The sequence below is a fragment of the Symphalangus syndactylus genome, chromosome 12 (genome assembly GCF_028878055.3).
Source record: "Symphalangus syndactylus isolate Jambi chromosome 12, NHGRI_mSymSyn1-v2.1_pri, whole genome shotgun sequence".
Taxonomy (NCBI): domain Eukaryota; kingdom Metazoa; phylum Chordata; class Mammalia; order Primates; family Hylobatidae; genus Symphalangus; species Symphalangus syndactylus.
In genome coordinates this window covers 118,676,969-118,698,370 of record NC_072441.2, presented here as the reverse complement: position 1 = coordinate 118,698,370, position 21,402 = coordinate 118,676,969, and positions in this window count along the sequence as shown.

The following is a 21,402-nucleotide window of genomic DNA, read 5'->3' as shown; positions in this document are numbered from 1 at the left end:
AATGCAAGTGGAGATTCGGAGAGCTAAGAGGGTAATAGTGGAAAAAGGAATGTCTTCAAATATAAACTACACAGAATCATTCGGTGAAACTTCTTTCTGATCTGCGCATTCAGCTAACAGAGTTAAACCATACTTTTGATTGAGCAGATCTGAACACTCTTTCTGTAGAAAATGCAACTGGACATTTGGAGCGCTAAGAGCGTAGTAGTGGAAAAAGGAATATATTCAAATATAAACTACACAGAAGCATTCTGTGAAACTTCTTTCTGATCTGAGCATTCAGCTAACAGAGTTAAACCATACTTTTGATTGAGCAGTTTTGAAACACACTGTCTGTAGAAAATGCAACTGGACATTCGTAGCGCTAAGTGGGTAATAGTGGAAAAAAGAATATATTCAAATATAAACTACACAGAAGCATTGTATGAAACTTCTTTCTGTTCTGTGCATTCAACTAACAGAGTTGAACCTTACTTTTGATTGAGCCTTTCTGAAACACTCTTTCTGTAGAAACTGCAATTGGACATTCTGAGCGCTAAGAGGCCTCTATTGGGAAAAATAATATCTTCAAATAAAAACTACACAGAAGCATTGTGTGAAACTTATTCCTGATATGTTCATTAAGCTAACAGAGTTAAACCATACTTTTGATTGCGCAGTTCTGAACACTCTTTCTGTAGAAAATGCAAGTGGACATTCGGAGCGCTAAGAGGGTAATAGTGGAAAAAGGAATATATCCAAATATAAACTACACAGTAGCATTCTGTGAAAATTCTTTCTGTTCTGTGCATTCAACCAACAGAGTTGAACCTTACTTTTGATTGAGCCGTTCTGAAACACTCTTTCTGTAGAAACTGCAATTGGACATGCTAAGCGCTAAGAGGCCTACATTGGGAAAAAGAATATCTTCAAATAAAAACTACACAGATGCATTCTGTGAAACTTATTTCTGATCTGTAAATTCAGTTAACAGAGATAAAACATATTTTTGATTGAGCAGTTATGAAACACTCTTTTTTTAGAAAATGCAAGTGGAGATTCGGAGCGCTAAGAGGGTAATAGTGGAAAAAGGAATGTCTTCAAATATAAACTACACAGAATCATTCGGTGAAACTTCTTTCTGATCTGTGCATTCAGCTAACAGAGTTAAACCATACTTTTGATTGAGCAGATCTGAACACTCTTTCTGTAGAAAATGCAACTGGACATTTGGAGCGCTAAGAGCGTAGTAGTGGAAAAAGGAATATATTCAAATATAAACTACACAGAAGCATTCTGTGAAACTTCTTTCTGATCTGAGCATTCAGCTAACAGAGTTAAACCATACTTTTGATTGAGCAGTTTTGAAACACTCTGTCTGTAGAAAATGCAACTGGACATTCGTAGCGCTAAGTGGGTAATATTGGAAAAAAGAATATGTTCAAATATAAACTACACAGAAGCATTGTATGAAACGTCTTTCTGTTCTGTGCATTCAACTAACAGAGTTGAACCTTACTTTTGATTGAGCCGTTCTGAAACACTCTTTCTGTAGAAACTGCAATTGGACATTCTGAGCGCTAAGAGGCCTATGTTGGGAAAAAGAATGTCTACAATAAAAACTACACAGAAGAAATGTGTGAAACTTCTTTCTGTTCTGTTTGTTCAACTAAAAGAGTTGAACCTTAGTTTTGATTCAGCCGTTCTGAAACACTCTTTCTGTAGTAAATGCAAGTGGAGATTCGGAGCGCTAAGAGGGTAATAGTGGAAAAAGGAATGTCTCCAAATATAAACTACACAGAATCATTCTGTGAAACTTTTTCTGATCTGTGCATTCAGCTAACAGAGTTACACCATACTTTTGATTGAGCAGATCTGAACACTCTTTCTGTAGAAAATGCAACTGCACATTTGGAGCGCTAAGAGAGTAGTAGTGGAAAAAGGAATATATTCAAATATAAACTACACAGAAGCATTCTGTGAAACTTCTTTCTGATCTGAGCATTCAGCTAACAGAGTTAAACCATACTTTTGATTGAGCAGTTTTGAAACACTCTGTCTGTAGAAAATGCAACTGGACATTCGTAGCGCTAAGTGGGTAATAGTGGAAAAAAGAATATGTTCAAATATAAACTACACAGAAGCATTGTATGAAATTTCTTTCTGTTCTGTGCATTCAACTAACAGAGTTGAACCTTACTTTTGATTGAGCCTTTCTGAAACACTCTTTCTGTAGAAACTGCAATTGGACATTCTGAGCGCTAAGAGGCCTCTATTGGGAAAAATAATATCTTCAAATAAAAACTACACAGAAGCATTGTGTGAAACTTATTTCTGATATGTTCATTAAGCTAACAGAGTTAAACCATACTTTTTATTGCGCAGTTCTGAACACTCTTTCTGTAGAAAATGCAAGTGGACATTCGGAGCGCTAAGAGGGTAATAGTGGAAAAAGGAATATATTCAAATATGAACTACACAGTAGCATTCTGTCAAAATTCTTTCTGTTCTGTGCATTCAACCAACAGAGTTGAACCTTACTTTTGATTGAGCCGTTCTGAAACACTCTTTCTGTAGAAACTGCAATTGGACATGCTAAGCGCTAAGAGGCCTACATTGGGAAAAAGAATATCTTCAAATAAAAACTACACAGATGCATTCTGTGAAACTTATTTCTGATCTGTAAATTCAGTTAACAGAGATAAAACATATTTTTGATTGAGCAGTTATGAAACACTCTTTTTGTAGAAAATGCAAGTGGAGATTTGGAGCGCTAAGAGGGTAATAGTGGAAAAAGGAATATATTCAAATATAAACTACACAGAAGCATTCTGTGAAACTTCTTTCTGATCTGTGCATTCAGCTAACAGAATTAAACCATACTTTTGATTGAGCAGTTTTGAAACACTCTGTCTGTAGAAAATGCAACTGGACATTCGTAGCGCTAAGTGGGTAATAGTGGAAAAAAGAATATGTTCAAATATAAACTACACAGAAGCATTGTATGAAACTTCTTTCTGTTCTGTGCATTCAACTAACAGAGTTGAACCTTACTTTTGATTGAGCCGTTCTGAAACACTCTTTCTGTAGAAACTGCAATTGGACATTCTGAGCGCTAAGAGGCCTATATTGGGAAAAAGAATGTCTACAAATAAAAACTACACAGAAGAATTGTGTGAAACTTCTTTCTGTTCTGTTTGTTCAACTAAAAGAGTTGAACCTTAGTTTTGATTGAGCCGTTCTGAAACTCTCTTTCTGTAGAAAATGCAAGTGGAGATTCGGAGCGCTAAGAGGGTAATAGTGGAAAAAGGAATGTCTCCAAATATAAACTACACAGAATCATTCTGTGAAACTTCTTTCTGATCTGTGCATTCAGCTAACATAGTTACACCATACTTTTGATTGAGCAGATCTGAACACTCTTTCTGTAGAAAATGCAACTGGACATTTGGAGCGCTAAGAGAGTAGTAGTGGAAAAAGGAATATATTCAAATATAAACTACACAGAAACATTCTGTGAAACTTCTTTCTGATCTGAGCATTCAGCTAACAGAGTTAAACCATACTTTTGATTGAGCAGTTTTGAAACACTCTGTCTGTAGAAAATGCAACTGGACATTCGTAGCGCTAAGTGTGTAATAGTGGAAAAAAGAATATGTTCAAATATAAACTACACAGAAGCATTGTATGAAACTACTTTCTGTTCTGTGCATTCAACTAACAGAGTTGAACCTTACTTTTGATTGAGCCGTTCTGAAACACTCTTTCTGTAGAAACTGCAATTGGACATGCTAAGCGCTAAGAGGCCTACATTGGGAAAAAGAATATCTTCAAATAAAAACTACACAGATGCATTCTGTGAAACATATTTCTGATCTGTAAATTCAGTTAACAGAGATAAAACATATTTTTGATTGAGCAGTTATGAAACACTCTTTTTGTAGAAAATGCAAGTGGAGATTCGGAGAGCTAAGAGGGTAATAGTGGAAAAAGGAATGTCTTCAAATATAAACTACACAGAATCATTCGGTGAAACTTCTTTCTGATCTGCGCATTCAGCTAACAGAGTTAAACCATACTTTTGATTGAGCAGATCTGAACACTCTTTCTGTAGAAAATGCAACTGGACATTTGGAGCGCTAAGAGCGTAGTAGTGGAAAAAGGAATATATTCAAATATAAACTACACAGAAGCATTCTGTGAAACTTCTTTCTGATCTGAGCATTCAGCTAACAGAGTTAAACCATACTTTTGATTGAGCAGTTTTGAAACACACTGTCTGTAGAAAATGCAACTGGACATTCGTAGCGCTAAGTGGGTAATAGTGGAAAAAAGAATATGTTCAAATATAAACTACACAGAAGCATTGTATGAAACTTCTTTCTGTTCTGTGCATTCAACTAACAGAGTTGAACCTTACTTTTGATTGAGCCGTTCTGAAACACTCTTTCTGTAGAAACTGCAATTGGACATTCTGAGCGCTAAGAGGCCTATATTGGGAAAAAGAATGTCTACAAATAAAAACTACACAGAAGAATTGTGTGAAACATCTTTCTGTTCTGTTTGTTCAACTAAAAGAGTTGAACCTTAGTTTTGATTGAGCCGTTCTGAAACACTCTTTCTGTAGTAAATGCAAGTGGAGATTCGGAGCGGTAAGAGGGTAATAGTGGAAAAAGGAATGTCTCCAAATATAAACTACACAGAATCATTCTGTGAAACTTCTTTCTGATCTGTGCATTCAGCTAACAGAGTTAAACCATACTTTTGATTGAGCAGATCTGAACACTCTTTCTGTAGAAAATGCAACTGGACATTTGGAGCGCTAAGAGAGTAGTAGTGGAAAAAGGAATATATTCAAATATAAACTACACAGAAGCATTCTGTGAAACTTCTTTCTGATCTGAGCATTCAGCTAACAGAGTTAAACCATACTTTTGATTGAGCAGTTTTGAAACACTCTGTCTGTAGAAAATGCAACTGGACATTCGTAGCGCTAAGTGGGTAATAGTGGAAAAAAGAATATGTTCAAATATAAATTACACAGAAGCATTGTATGAAACTTCTTTCTGTTCTGTGCATTCAACTAAAAGAGTTGAACCTTACTTTTGATTGAGCCTTTCTGAAACACTCTTTCTGTAGAAACTGCAATTGGACATTCTGAGCGCTAAGAGGCCTCTATTGGGAAAAATAATATCTTCAAATAAAAACTACACAGAAGCATTGTGTGAAACTTATTCCTGATATGTTCATTAAGCTAACAGAGTTAAACCATAATTCTGATTGCGCAGTTCTGAACACTCTTTCTGTAGAAAATGCAAGTGGACATTCGGAGCACTAAGAGGGTAATAGTGGAAAAAGGAATATATTCAAATATAAACTACACAGTAGCATTATGTGAAAATTCTTTCTGTTCTGTGCATTCAACTAACAGAGTTGAACCTTACTTTTGATTGAGCCGTTCTGAAACACTCTTTCTGTAGAAACTGCAATTGGACATGCTAAGTGCTAAGAGGCCTACATTGGGAAAAAGAATATCTTCAAATAAAAACTACACAGATGCATTCTGTGAAACTTATTTCTGATCTGTAAATTCAGTTAACAGAGATAAAGCATATTTTTGATTGAGCAGTTATGAAACACTCTTTTTGTAGAAAATGCAAGTGGAGATTCGGAGCGCTAAGAGGGTAATAGTGGAAAAAGGAATGTCTTCAAATATAAACTACACAGAATCATTCGGTGAAACTTCTTTCTGATCTGTGCATTCAGCTAACAGAGTTAAACAATACTTTTGATTGAGCAGATCTGAACACTCTTTCTGTAGAAAATGCAACTGGATATTTGGAGCGCTAAGAGAGTAGTAGTGGAAAAAGGAATATATTCAAATATAAACTACACAGAAGCATGCTGTGAAACTTCTTTCTGATCGGAGCATTCAGCTAACAGAGTTAAACCATACTTTTGATTGAGCAGTTTTGAAACACTCTGTCTGTAGAAAATGCAACTGGACATTCTTAGCGCTAAGTGGGTAATAGTGGAAAAAAGAATATGTTCAAATATAAACTACACAGAAGCATTGTATGAAACTTCTTTCTGTTCTGTGCATTCAACTAACAGAGTTGAACCTTACTTTTGATTGAGCCGTTCTGAAACACTCTTTCTGTAGAAACTGCAATTGGACATTCTGAGCGCTAGGAGGCCTATATTGGGAAAAAGAATGTCTACAAATAAAAACTACACAGAAGAATTGTGTGAAACTTCTTTCTGTTCTGTTTGTTCAACTAAAAGAGTTGAACCTTAGTTTTGATTGAGCCGTTCTGAAACACTCTTTCTGTAGAAAATGCAAGTGGAGATTCGGAGCGCTAAGAGGGTAATAGTGGAAAAAGGAATGTCTCCAAATATAAACTACACAGAATCATTCTGTGAAACGTCTTTCTGATCTGTGCATTCAGCTAACAGAGTTAAACCATACTTTTGATTGCGCAGTTCTGAACACTCTTTCTGTAGAAAATGCAAGTGGACATTCGGAGCGCTAAGAGGGTAATAGTGGAAAAAGGAATATATTCAAATATAAACTACACAGTAGCATTCTGTGAAAATTCTTTCTGTTCTGTGCATTCAACTAACAGAGTTGAACCTTACTTTTGATTGAGCCGTTCTGAAACACTCTTTCTGTAGAAACTGCAATTGGACATGCTAAGCGCTAAGAGGCCTACATTGGGAAAAAGAATATCTTCAAATAAAAACTACACAGATGCATTCTGTGAAACTTATTTCTGATCTGTAAATTCAGTTAACAGAGATAAAACATATTTTTGATTGAGCAGTTATGAAACACTCTTTTTGTAGAAAATGCAAGTGGAGATTCGGAGCGCTAAGGTGGTAATAGTGGAAAAAGGAATGTCTTCAAATATAAACTACACAGAATCATTCGGTGAAACTTCTTTCTGATCTGTGCATTCAGCTAACAGAGTTAAACCATACTTTTGATTGAGCAGCTCTGAACACTCTTTCTGTAGAAAATGCAACTGGACATTTGGAGCGCTAAGAGCGTAGTAGTGGAAAAAGGAATATATTCAAATATACACTACACAGAAGCATTCTGTGAAACTTCTTTCTGATCTGAGCATTCAGCTAACAGAGTTAAACCATACTTTTGATTGAGCAGTTTTGAAACACTCTGTCTGTAGAAAATGCAACTGGACATTCGTAGCGCTAAGTGGGTACTAGTGGAAAAAAGAATATGTTCAAATATAAACTACACAGAAGCATTGTATGAAACTTCTTCCTGTTCTGTGCATTCAACTAACAGAGTTGAACCTTACTTTTGATTGAGCCGTTCTGAAACACTCTTTCTGTAGAAACTGCAATTGGACATTCTGAGCGCTAGGAGGCCTATATTGGGAAAAAGAATGTCTACAAATAAAAACTACACAGAAGAATTGTGTGAAACTTCTTTCTGTTCTGTTTGTTCAACTAAAAGAGTTGAATGTTAGTTTTGATTGAGCCGTTCTGAAACACTCTTTCTGTAGAAAATGCAAGTGGATTCGGAGCGCTAAGAGGGTAATAGTGGAAAAAGGAATGTCTCCAAATATAAACTACACAGAATCATTCTGTGAAACTTTTTCTGATCTGTGCATTCAGCTAACAGAGTTAAACCATACTTTTGATTGAGCAGATCTGAACACTCTTTCTGTAGAAAATGCAACTGGACATTTGGAGCGCTAAGAGAGTAGTAGTGGAAAAAGGAATATATTCAAATATAAACTACACAGAAGCATTCTGTGAAACTTCTTTCTGATCTGAGCATTCAGCTAACAGAGTTAAACCATACTTTTGATTGAGCAGTTTTGAAACACTCTGTCTGTAGAAAATGCAACTGGACATTCGTAGCGCTAAGTGGGTAATAGTGGAAAAAAGAATATGTTCAAATATAAACTACACAGAAGCATTGTAAGAAACTTCTTTCTGTTCTGTGCATTCAACTAACAGAGTTGAACCTTACTTTTGATTGAGCCTTTCTGAAACACTGTTTCTTTAGAAACTGCAATTGGACATTCTGAGCGCTAAGAGGCCTCTATTGTAAAAAATAATATCTTCAAATAAAAACTACACAGAAGCATTGTGTGAAACGTATTTCTGATATGTTCATTAAGCTAACAGAGTTAAACCATACTTTTTATTGCGCAGTTCTGAACACTCTTTCTGTAGAAAATGCAAGTGGACATTCGGAACGCTAAGAGGGTAATAGTGGAAAAAGGAATATATTCAAATATAAACTACACAGTAGCATTCTGTGAAAATTCTTTCTGTTCTGTGCATTCAACTAACAGAGTTGAACCTTACTTTTGATTGAGCCGTTCTGAAACACTCTTTCTGTAGAAACTGCAATTGGACATGCTAAGCGCTAAGAGGCCTACATTGGGAAAAAGAATATCTTCAAATAAAAACTACACAGATGCATTCTGTGAAACTTATTCCTGATCTGTAAATTCAGTTAACAGAGATAAAACATATTTTTGATTGAGCAGTTGTGAAACACTCTTTTTGTAGAAAATGCAAGTGGAGATTCGGAGCGCTAAGAGGGTAATAGTGGAAAAAGGAATGTCTTCAAATATAAACTTCACAGAATCATTCGGTGAAACTTCTTTCTGATCTGTGCATTCAGTTAACAGAGTTAAACCATACTTTTGATTGAGCAGCTCTGAACACTCTTTCTGTAGAAAATGCAACTGGACATTTAGAGCGCTAAGAGCGTAGTAGTGGAAAAAGGAATATATTCAAATATACACTACACAGAAGCATTCTGTGAAACTTCTTTCTGATCTGAGCATTCAGCTAACAGAGTTAAACCATACTTTTGATTGAGCAGTTTTGAAACACTCTGTCTGTAGAAAATGCAACTGGACATTCGTAGCGCTAAGTGGGTAATAGTGGAAAAAAGAATATGTTCAAATATAAACTACACAGAAGCATTGTATGAAACTTCTTCCTGTTCTGTGCATTCAACTAACAGAGTTGAACCTTACTTTTGATTGAGCCGTTCTGAAACACTCTTTCTGTAGTAACTGCAATTGGACATTCTGAGCGCTAGGAGGCCTATATTGGGAAAAAGAATGTCTACAAATAAAAACTACACAGAAGAATTGTGTGAAACTTCTTTCTGTTCTGTTTGTTCAACTAAAAGAGTTGAATCTTAGTTTTGATTGAGCCGTTCTGAAACACTCTTTCTGTAGAAAATGCAAGTGGATTCGGAGCGCTAAGAGGGTAATAGTGGAAAAAGGAATGTCTCCAAATATAAACTACACAGAATCATTCTGTGAAACGTCTTTCTGATCTGTGCATTCAGCTAACAGAGTTAAACCATACTTTTGATTGAGCAGATCTGAACACTCTTTCTGTAGAAAATGCAACTGGACATTTGGAGCGCTAAGAGAGTAGTAGTGGAAAAAGGAATATATTCAAATATAAACTACACAGAAGCATTCTGTGAAACTTCTTTCTGATCTGAGCATTCAGCTAACAGAATTAAACCATACTTTTGATTGAGCAGTTTTGAAACACTCTGTCTGTAGAAAATGCAACTGGACATTCGTAGCGCTAAGTGGGTAATAGTGGAAAAAAGAATATGTTCAAATATAAACTACACAGAAGCATTGTAAGAAACTTCTTTCTGTTCTGTGCATTCAACTAACAGAGTTGAACCTTACTTTTGATTGAGCCTTTCTGAAACACTGTTTCTTTAGAAACTGCAATTGGACATTCTGAGCGCTAAGAGGCCTCTATTGGGAAAAATAATATCTTCAAATAAAAACTACACAGAAGCATTGTGTGAAACTTATTTCTGATATGTTCATTAAGCTAACAGAGTTAAACCATACTTTTGATTGCGCAGTTCTGAACACTCTTTCTGTAGAAAATGCAAGTGGACATTCGTAGCGCTAAGAGGGTAATAGTGGAAAAAGGAATATATTCAAATATAAACTACACAGTAGCATTCTGTGAAAATTCTTTCTTTTCTGTGCACTCAACTAACAGAGTTTAAACTTACTTTTGATTGAGCCGTTCTGAAACACTCTTTCTGTAGAAACTGCAATTGGACATGCTAAGCGCTAAGAGGCCTACATTGGGAAAAAGAATATCTTCAAATAAAAACTACACAGATGCATTCTGTGAAACTTATTTCTGATCTGTAAATTCAGTTAACAGAGATAAAACATATTTTTGATTGAGCAGTTATGAAACACTCTTTTTGTAGAAAATGCAAGTGGAGATTCGGAGCGCTAAGAGGGTAATAGTGGAAAAAGGAATGTCTTCAAATATAAACTACACAGAATCATTCGGTGAAACTTCTTTCTGATCTGTGCATTCAGCTAACAGAGTTAAACCATACTTTTGATTGAGCAGATCTGAACACTCTTTCTGTAGAAAATGCAACTGGACATTTGGAGCGCTAAGAGGGTAGTAGTGGAAAAAGGAATATATTCAAATATAAACTACACAGAAGCATTCTGTGAAACTTCTTTCTGATCTGAGCATTCAGCTAACAGAGTTAAACCATACTTTTGATTGAGCAGTTTTGAAACACTCTGTCTGTAGAAAATGCAACTGGACATTCGTAGCGCTAAGTGGGTAATAGTGGAAAAAAGAATATGTTCAAATATAAACTACACTGAAGCATTGTATGAAACTTCTTTCTGTTCGGTGCATTCAACTAACAGAGTTGAACCTTACTTTTGATTGAACCTTTCTGAAACACTCTTTCTGTAGAAACTGCAATTGGACATTCTGAGCACTAAGAGGCCTCTATTGGGAAAAATAATATCTTCAAATAAAAACTACACAGAAGCATTGTGTGAAACTTATTTCTGATATGTTCATTAAGCTAACAGAGTTAAACCATACTTTTGATTGCGCAGTTCTGAACACTCTTTCTGTAGAAAATGCAAGTGGACATTCGGAGCGCTAAGAGGGTAATAGTGGAAAAAGGAATATATTCAAATATAAACTACACAGTAGCATTCTGTGAAAATTCTTTCTGTTCTGTGCATTCAACTAACAGAGTTGAACCTTACTTTTGATTGAGCCGTTCTGAAACACTCTTTCTGTAGAAACTGCAATTGGACATGCTAAGCGCTAAGAGGCCTACATTGGGAAAAAGAATATCTTCAAATAAAAACTACACAGATGCATTCTGCGAAACTTATTTCTGATCTGTAAATTCAGTTAACAGAGATAAAACATATTTTTGATTGAGCAGTTATGAAACACTCTTTTTGTAGAAAATGCAAGTGGAGATTCGGAGCGCTAAGAGGGTAACTGTGGAAAAAGGAATGTCTTCAAATATAAACTACACAGAATCATTCGGTGAAACTTCTTTCTGATCTGTGCATTCAGCTAACAGAGTTAAACCATACTTTTGATTGAGCAGATCTGAACACTCTTTCTGTAGAAAATGCAACTGGACATTTGGAGCGCTAAGAGCGTAGTAGTGGAAAAAGGAATATATTCAAATATAAACTACACAGAAGCATTCTGTGAAACTTCTTTCTGATCTGAGCATTCAGCTAACAGAGTTAAACCATACTTTTGATTGAGCAGTTTTGAAACACTCTGTCTGTGGAAAATGCAACTGGACATTCGTAGCACTAAGTGGGTAATAGTGGAAAAAAGAATATGTTCAAATATAAACTACACAGAAGCATTGTATGAAACTTCTTTCTGTTCTGTGCATTCAACTAACAGAGTTGAACCTTACTTTTGATTGAGCCGTTCTGAAACACTCTTTCTGTAGAAACTGCAATTGCACATTCTGAGCGCTAGGAGGCCTATATTGGGAAAAAGAATGTCTACAAATAAAAACTACACAGAAGAATTGTGTGAAACTTCTTTCTGTTCTGTTTGTTCAACTAAACTAGTTGAACATTAGTTTTGATTGAGCCGTTCTGAAACACTCTTTCTGTAGAAAATGCAAGTGGAGATTCGGAGCGCTAAGAGGGTAATAGTGGAAAAAGGAATGTCTCCAAATATAAACTACACAGAATCATTCTGTGAAACTTCTTTCTGATCTGTGCATTCAGCTAACAGGGTTAAACCATACTTTTGATTGAGCAGATCTGAACACTCTTTCTGTAGAAAATGCAACTGGACATTTGGAGCGCTAAGAGAGTAGTAGTGGAAAAAGGAAAATATTCAAATATAAACTACACAGAAGCATTCTGTGAAACTTCTTTCTGATCTGAGCATTCAGCTAACAGAGTTAAACCATACTTTTGATTGAGCAGTTTTGAAACACTCTGTCTGTAGAAAATGCAACTGGACATTCGTAGCGCTAAGTGGGTAATAGTCGAAAAAAGAATATGTTCAAATATAAACTACACAGAAGCATTGTATGAAACTTCTTTCTGTTCTGTGCATTCAACTAACAGAGTTGAACCTTACTTTTGATTGAGCCTTTCTGAAACACTCTTTCTGTAGTAACTGCAATTGGACATTCTGAGCGCTAAGAGGCCTATATTGGGAAAAATAATATCTTCAAATAAAAACTACACAGAAGCATTGTGTGAAACTTATTTCTGATATGTTCATTAAGCTAACAGAGTTAAACCCTACTTTTGATTGCGCAGTTCTGAACACTCTTTCTGTAGAAAATGCAAGTGGACATTCGGAGCGCTAAGAGGGTAATAGTGGAAAAAGGAATATATTCAAATATAAACTACACAGTAGCATTCTGTGAAAATTCTTTCTGTTCTGTGCATTCAACTAACAGAGTTGAGCCTTACTTTTGATTGAGCCGTTCTGAAACACTCTTTCTGTAGAAACTGCAATTGGACATGCTAAGCGCTAAGAGGCCTACATTGGGAAAAAGAATATCTTCAAATAAAAACAACACAGATGCATTCTGTGAAACTTATTTCTGATCTGTAAATTCAGTTAACAGAGATAAAACATATTTTTGATTGAGCAGTTATGAAACACTCTTTTTGTAGAAAATGCAAGTGGAGATTCGGAGCGCTAAGAGGGTAATAGTGGAAAAAGGAATGTCTTCAAATATAAACTACACAGAATCATTCGGTGAAACTTCTTTCTGATCTGTGCATTCAGCTAACAGAGTTAAACCATATTATTGATAGAGCAGATCTGAACACTCTTTCTGTAGAAAATGCAACTGGACATTTGGAGCGCTAAGAGCGTAGTAGTGGAAAAAGGAATATATTCAAATATAAACTACACAGAAGCATTCTGTGAAACTTCTTTCTGATCTGAGCATTCAGCTAACAGAGTTAAACCATACTTTTGATTGAGCAGTTTTGAAACACTCTGTCTGTAGAAAATGCAACTGGACATTCGTAGCGCTAAGTGGGTAATAGTGGAAAAAAGAATATGTTCAAATATAAACTACACAGAAGCATTGTATGAAAATTCTTTCTGTTCTGTGCATTCAACTAACAGAGTTGAACCTTACTTTTGATTGAGCCGTTCTGAAACACTCTTTCTGTAGAAACTACAATTGGACATGCTAAGAGCTAAGAGGCCTACATTGGGAAAAAGAATATCTTCAAGTAAAAACTACACAGAAGAATTGTGTGAAACTTCTTTCTGTTCTGTTTGTTCAACTAAAAGAGTTGAACCATAGTTTTGATTGAGTCGTTCTGAAACACTCTTTCTGTAGAAAATGCAAGTGGAGATTCGGATCGCTAAGAGGGTAATAGTGGAAAAAGGAATGTCTCCAAACATAAACTACACAGAATCATTCTGTGAAACTTCTTTCTGATCTGTGCATTCAGCTAACAGAGTTAAACCATACTTTTGATTGAGCAGATCTGAACACCCTTTCTGTAGAAAATGCAACTGGACATTTGGAGCGCTAAGAGCGTAGTAGTGGAAAAAGGTATATATTCAAATATACACTACACAGAAGCATTCTGTGAAACTTCTTTCTGATCTGAGCATTCAGCTAACAGAGTTAAACCATACTTTTGATTGAGCAGTTTTGAAACACTCTGTCTGTAGAAAATGCAACTGGACATTCGTAGCGCTAAGTGGGTAATAGAGGAAAAAAGAATATGTTCAAATATAAACTACACAGAAGCATTGTATGAAACTTCTTTCTGTTCTGTGCATTCAACTAACAGAGTTGAACCTTACTTTTGATTGAGCCGTTCTGAAACACTCTTTCTGTAGAAACTGCAATTGCACATTCTGAGCGCTAGGAGACCTATATTGGGAAAAAGAATGTCTACAAATAAAAACTACACAGAAGAATTGTGTGAAACTTCTTTCTGTTCTGTTTGTTCAACTAAACTAGTTGAACCTTAGTTTTGATTGAGCCGTTCTGAAACACTCTTTCTGTAGAAAATGCAAGTGGAGATTCGGAGCGCTAAGAGGGTAATAGTGGAAAAAGGAATGTCTCCAAATATAAACTACACAGAATCATTCTGTGAAACTTCTTTCTGATCTGTGCATTCAGCTAACAGGGTTAAACCATACTTTTGATTGAGCAGATCTGAACACTCTTTCTGTAGAAAATGCAACTGGACATTTGGAGCGCTAAGAGAGTAGTAGTGGAAAAAGGAAAATATTCAAATATAAACTACACAGAAGCATTCTGTGAAACTTCTTTCTGATCTGAGCATTCAGCTAACAGAGTTAAACCATACTTTTGATTGAGCAGTTTTGAAACACTCTGTCTGTAGAAAATGCAACTGGACTTTCGTAGCGCTAAGTGGGTAATAGTCGAAAAAAGAATATGTTCAAATATAAACTACACAGAAGCATTGTATGAAACTTCTTTCTGTTCTGTGCATTCAACTAACAGAGTTGAACCTTACTTTTGATTGAGCCTTTCTGAAACACTCTTTCTGTAGTAACTGCAATTGGACATTCTGAGCGCTAAGAGGCCTATATTGGGAAAAATAATATCTTCAAATAAAAACTACACAGAAGCATTGTGTGAAACTTATTTCTGATATGTTCATTAAGCTAACAGAGTTAAACCATACTTTTGATTGCGCAGTTCTGAACACTCTTTCTGTAGAAAATGCAAGTGGACATTCGGAGCGCTAAGAGGGTAATAGTGGAAAAAGGAATATATTCAAATATAAACTACACAGTAGCATTCTGTGAAAATTCTTTCTGTTCTGTGCATTCAACTAACAGAGTTGAGCCTTACTTTTGATTGAGCCGTTCTGAAACACTCTTTCTGTAGAAACTGCAATTGGACATGCTAAGCGCTAAGAGGCCTACATTGGGAAAAAGAATATCTTCAAATAAAAACAACACAGATGCATTCTGTGAAACTTATTTCTGATCTGTAAATTCAGTTAACAGAGATAAAACATATTTTTGATTGAGCAGTTATGAAACACTCTTTTTGTAGAAAATGCAAGTGGAGATTCGGAGCGCTAAGAGGGTAATAGTGGAAAAAGGAATGTCTTCAAATATAAACTACACAGAATCATTCGGTGAAACTTCTTTCTGATCTGTGCATTCAGCTAACAGAGTTAAACCATATTATTGATAGAGCAGATCTGAACACTCTTTCTGTAGAAAATGCAACTGGACATTTGGAGCGCTAAGAGCGTAGTAGTGGAAAAAGGAATATATTCAAATATAAACTACACAGAAGCATTCTGTGAAACTTCTTTCTGATCTGAGCATTCAGCTAACAGAGTTAAACCATACTTTTGATTGAGCAGTTTTGAAACACTCTGTCTGTAGAAAATGCAACTGGACATTCGTAGCGCTAAGTGGGTAATAGTGGAAAAAAGAATATGTTCAAATATAAACTACACAGAAGCATTGTATGAAAATTCTTTCTGTTCTGTGCATTCAACTAACAGAGTTGAACCTTACTTTTGATTGAGCCGTTCTGAAACACTCTTTCTGTAGAAACTACAATTGGACATGCTAAGAGCTAAGAGGCCTACATTGGGAAAAAGAATATCTTCAAGTAAAAACTACACAGAATAATTGTGTGAAACATCTTTCTGTTCTGTTTGTTCAACTAAAAGAGTTGAACCATAGATTTGATTGAGTCGTTCTGAAACAGTCTTTCTGTAGAAAATGCAAGTGGAGATTCGGAGCGCTAAGAGGGTAATAGTGGAAAAAGGAATGTCTCCAAATATAAACTACACAGAATCATTCTGTGAAACTTCTTTCTGATCTGTGCATTCAGCTAACAGAGTTAAACCATACTTTTGATTGAGTAGATCTGAACACTCTTTCTGTAGAAAATGCAACTGGACATTTGGAGCGCTAAGAGAGTAGTAGTGGAAAAAGGAATATATTCAAATATAAACTACACAGAAGCATTCTGTGAAACTTCTTTTTGATCTGAGCATTCAGCTATCAGAGTTAAACCATACTTTTGATTGAGCAGTTTTGAAACACTCTGTCTGTAGAAAATGCAACTGGACATTCGTAGCGCTAAGTGGGTAATAGTGGAAAAATAATATGTTCAAATATAAACTACACAGAAGCATTGTATGAAACTTCTTTCTGTTCTGTGCATTCAACTAACAGAGTTGAACCTTACTTTTGATTGAGCCTTTCTGAAACACTGTTTCTTTAGAAACTGCAATTGGACATTCTGAGCGCTAAGAGGCCTCTATTGGGAATAATAATATCTTCAAATAAAAACTACACAGAAGCATTGTGTGAAACTTATTTCTGATATGTTCATTAAGCTAACAGAGTTAAACCATACTTTTGATTGCGCAGTTCTGAACACTCTTTCTGTAGAAAATGCAAGTGGACATTCGGAGCGCTAAGAGGGTAATAGTGGAAAAAGGAATATATTCAAATATAAACTACACAGTATCATTCTGTGAAAATTCTTTCTGTTCTGTGCATTCAACTAACAGAGTTGAACCTTGCTTTTGATTGAGCCGTTCTGAAACACTCTTTCTGTAGAAACTGCAATTGGACATGCTAAGCGCTAAGAGGCCTACATTGGGAAAAAAATATCTTCAAATAAAAACTACACAGATGCATTCTGTGAAACTTATTTCTGATCTGCAAATTCAGTTATCAGAGATAAAACATATTTTTGATTGAGCAGTTATGAAACACTCTTTTTGTAGAAAATGCAAGTGGAGATTCGGAGCGCTAAGAGGGTAATAGTGGAAAAAGGAATGTCTCCAAATATAAACTACACAGAATCATTCTGTGAAACTTCTTTCTGATCTGTGCATTCAGCTAACATAGTTAAACCATACTTTTGATTGAGCAGATCTGAACACTCTTTCTGTAGAAAATGCAACTGGACATTTGGAGCGCTAAGAGCGTAGTAGTGGAAAAAGGAATATATTCAAATATACACTACACAGAAGCATTCTGTGAAACTTCTTTCTGATCTGAGCATTCAGCTAACAGAGTTAAACCATACTTTTGATTGAGCAGTTTTGAAACACTCTGTCTGTAGAAAATGCAACTGGACATTCGTAGCGCTAAGTGGGTAATAGTGGAAAAAAGAATATGTTCAAATATAAACTACACAGAAGCATTGTATGAAACTTCTTTCTGTTCTGTGTATTCAACTAACAGAGTTGAACCTTACTTTTGATTGAGCCGTTCTGAAACACTCTTTCTTTAGAAACTGCAATTGGACATTCTGAGCGCTAGGAGGCCTATATTGGGAAAAAGAATGTCTACAAATAAAAACTACACAGAAGAATTGTGTGAAACTTCTTTCTGTTCTGTTTGTTCAACTAAAAGAGTTGAAACTTAGTTTTGATTGAGCCGTTCTGAAACACTCTTTCTGTAGAAAATGCAAGTGGAGATTCGGAGCGCTAAGAGGGTAATAGTGGAAAAAGGAATGTCTCCAAATATAAACTACACAGAATCATTCTGTGAAACTTCTTTCTGATCTGTGCATTCAGCTAACAGAGTTAAACCATACTTTTGATTGCGCAGTTCTGAACACTCTTTCTGTAGAAAATGCAAGTGGACATTCGGAGCGCTAAGAGGGTAATAGTGGAAAAAGGAATATATTCAAATATAAACTACACAGTAGCATTCTGTGAAAATTCTTTCTGTTCTGTGCATTCAACTAACAGAGTTGAACCTTACTTTTGATTGAGCCGTTCTGAAACACTCTTTCTGTAGAAACTGCAATTGGACATGCTAAGCGCTAAGAGGCCTACATTGGGAAAAAGAATATCTTCAAATAAAAACTACACAGATGCATTCTGTGAAACTTATTTCTGATCTGTAAATTCAGTTAACAGAGATAAAACATATTTTTGATTGAGCAGTTATGAAACACTCTTTTTGTAGAAAATGCAAGTGGAGATTCGGAGCGCTAAGGGGGTAATAGTGGAAAAAGGAATGTCTTCAAATATAAACTACACAGAATCATTCGGTGAAACTTCTTTCTGATCTGTGCATTCAGCTAACAGAGTTAAACCATACTTTTGATTGAGCAGCTCTGAACACTCTTTCTGTAGAAAATGCAACTGGACATTTGGAGCGCTAAGAGCGTAGTAGTGGAAAAAGGAATATATTCAAATATACACTACACAGAAGCATTCTGTGAAATTTCTTTCTGATCTGAGCATTCAGCTAACAGAGTTAAACCATACTTTTGATTGAGCAGTTTTGAAACACTCTGTCTGTAGAAAATGCAACTGGACATTCGTAGCGCTAAGTGGGTAATAGTGGAAAAAAGAATATGTTTAAATATAAACTACACAGAAGCATTGTATGAAACTTCTTCCTGTTCTGTGCATTCAACTAACAGAGTTGAACCTTACTTTTGATTGAGCCGTTCTGAAACACTCTTTCTGTAGAAACTGCAATTGGACATTCTGAGCACTAAGAGGCCTCTATTGGGAAAAATAATATCTTCAAATAAAAACTACACAGAAGCATTGTGTGAAACTTATTTCTGATATGTTCATTAAGCTAACAGAGTTAAACCATACTTTTGATTGCGCAGTTCTGAACACTCTTTCTGTAGAAAATGCAAGTGGACATTCGGAGCGCTAAGAGGGTAATAGTGGAAAAAGGAATATATTCAAATATAAACTACACAGTATCATTCTGTGAAAATTCTTTCTGTTCTGTGCATTCAACTAACAGAGTTGAACCTTACTTTTGATTGAGCCGTTCTGAAACACTCTTTCTGTAGAAACTGCAATTGGACATGCTAAGCGCTAAGAGGCCTACATTGGGAAAAAGAATATCTTCAAATAAAAACTACACAGATGCATTCTGCGAAACTTATTTCTGATCTGTAAATTCAGTTAACAGAGATAAAACATATTTTTGATTGAGCAGTTATGAAACACTCTTTTTGTAGAAAATGCAAGTGGAGATTCGGAGCGCTAAGAGGGTAACAGTGGAAAAAGGAATGTCTTCAAATATAAACTACACAGAATCATTCGGTGAAACTTCTTTCTGATCTGTGCATTCAGCTAACAGAGTTAAACCATACTTTTGATTGAGCAGATCTGAACACTCTTTCTGTAGAAAATGCAACTGGACATTTGGAGCGCTAAGAGCGTAGTAGTGGAAAAAGGAATATATTCAAATATAAACTACACAGAAGCATTCTGTGAAACTTCTTTCTGATCTGAGCATTCAGCTAACAGAGTTAAACCATACTTTTGATTGAACAGTTTTGAAACACTCTGTCTGTGGAAAATGCAACTGGACATTCGTAGCACTAAGTGGGTAATAGTGGAAAAAAGAATATGTTCAAATATAAACTACACAGAAGCATTGTATGAAACTTCTTTCTGTTCTGTGCATTCAACTAACAGAATTGAACCTTACTTTTGATTGAGCCGTTCTGAAACACTCTTTCTGTAGAAACTGCAATTGCACATTCTGAGCGCTAGGAGGCCTATATTGGGAAAAAGAATGTCTACAAATAAAAACTACACAGAAGAATTGTGTGAAACTTCTTTCTGTTCTGTTTGTTCAACTAAACTAGTTGAACCTTAGTTTTGATTGAGCCGTTCTGAAACACTCTTTCTGTAGAAAATGCAAGTGGAGATTCGGAGCGCTAAGAGGGTAATAGTGGAAAAAGGAATGTCTCCAAATATAAACTACACAGAATCATTCTGTGAAACTTCTTTCTGATCTGTGCATTCAGCTAACAGGGTTAAACCATACTTTTGATTGAGCAGATCTGAACACTCTTTCTGTAGAAAATGCAACTGGACATTTGGAGCGCTAAGAGAGTAGTAGTGGAAAAAGGAAAATATTCAAATATAAACTACACAGAAGCATTCTGTGAAACTTCTTTCTGATCTGAGCATTCAGCTAACAGAGGTAAACCATACTTTTGATTGAGCAGTTTTGAAACACTCTGTCTGTAGAAAATGCAACTGGACATTCGTAGCGCTAAGTGGGTAATAGTGGAAAAAAGAATATGTTCAAATATAAACTACACAGAAGCATTGTATGAAACTTCTTTCTGTTCTGTGCATTCAACTAACAGAGTTGAACCTTACTTATGATTGAGCCTTTCTGAAACACACTTTCTGTAGAAACTGCAATTGGACATTCTGAGCACTAAGAGGCCTCTATTGGGAAAAATATTATCTTCAAATAAAAACTACACAGAAGCATTGTGTGAAACTTATTTCTGATATGTTCATTAAGCTAACAGAGTTAAACCATACTTTTGATTGCGCAGTTCTGAACACTCTTTCTGTAGAAAATGCAAGTGGACATTCGGAGCGCAAAGAGGGTAATAGTGGAAAAAGGAATATATTCAAATATAAACTACACAGTAGCATTCTGTGAAAATTCTTTCTGTTCTGTGCATTCAACTAACAGAGTTGAAACTTACTTTTGATTGAGCTGTTCTGAAACACTCTTTCTGTAGAAACTGCTATTGGACATGCTAAGCGCTAAAAGGCCTACATTGGGAAAAAGAATATCTTCAAATAAAAACTACACAGATGCATTCTGTGAAACTTATTTCTGATCTGTAAATTCAGTTAACAGAGATAAAACATATTTTTGATTGAGCAGTTATGAAACACTCTTTTTGTAGAAAATGCAAGTGGAGATTCGGAGCGCTAAGAGGGTAATAGTGGAAAAAGGAATGTCTTCAAATATAAACTACACAGAATCATTCGGTGAAACTTCTTTCTGATCTGTGCATTCAGCTAACAGAGTTAAACCATACTTTTGATTGAGCAGATCTGAACACTCTTTCTGTAGAAAATGCAACTGGACATTTGGAGCGCTAAGAGCGTAGTAGTGGAAAAAGGAATATATTCAAATATAAACTACACAGAAGCATTCTGTGAAACTTCTTTCTGATCTGAGCATTCAGCTAACAGAGTTAAACCATACTTTTGATTGAGCAGTTTTGAAACACTCTGTCTGTAGAAAATGCAACTGGATATTCGTAGCGCTAAGTGGGTAATAGTGGAAAAAAGAATATGTTCAAATATAAACTACACA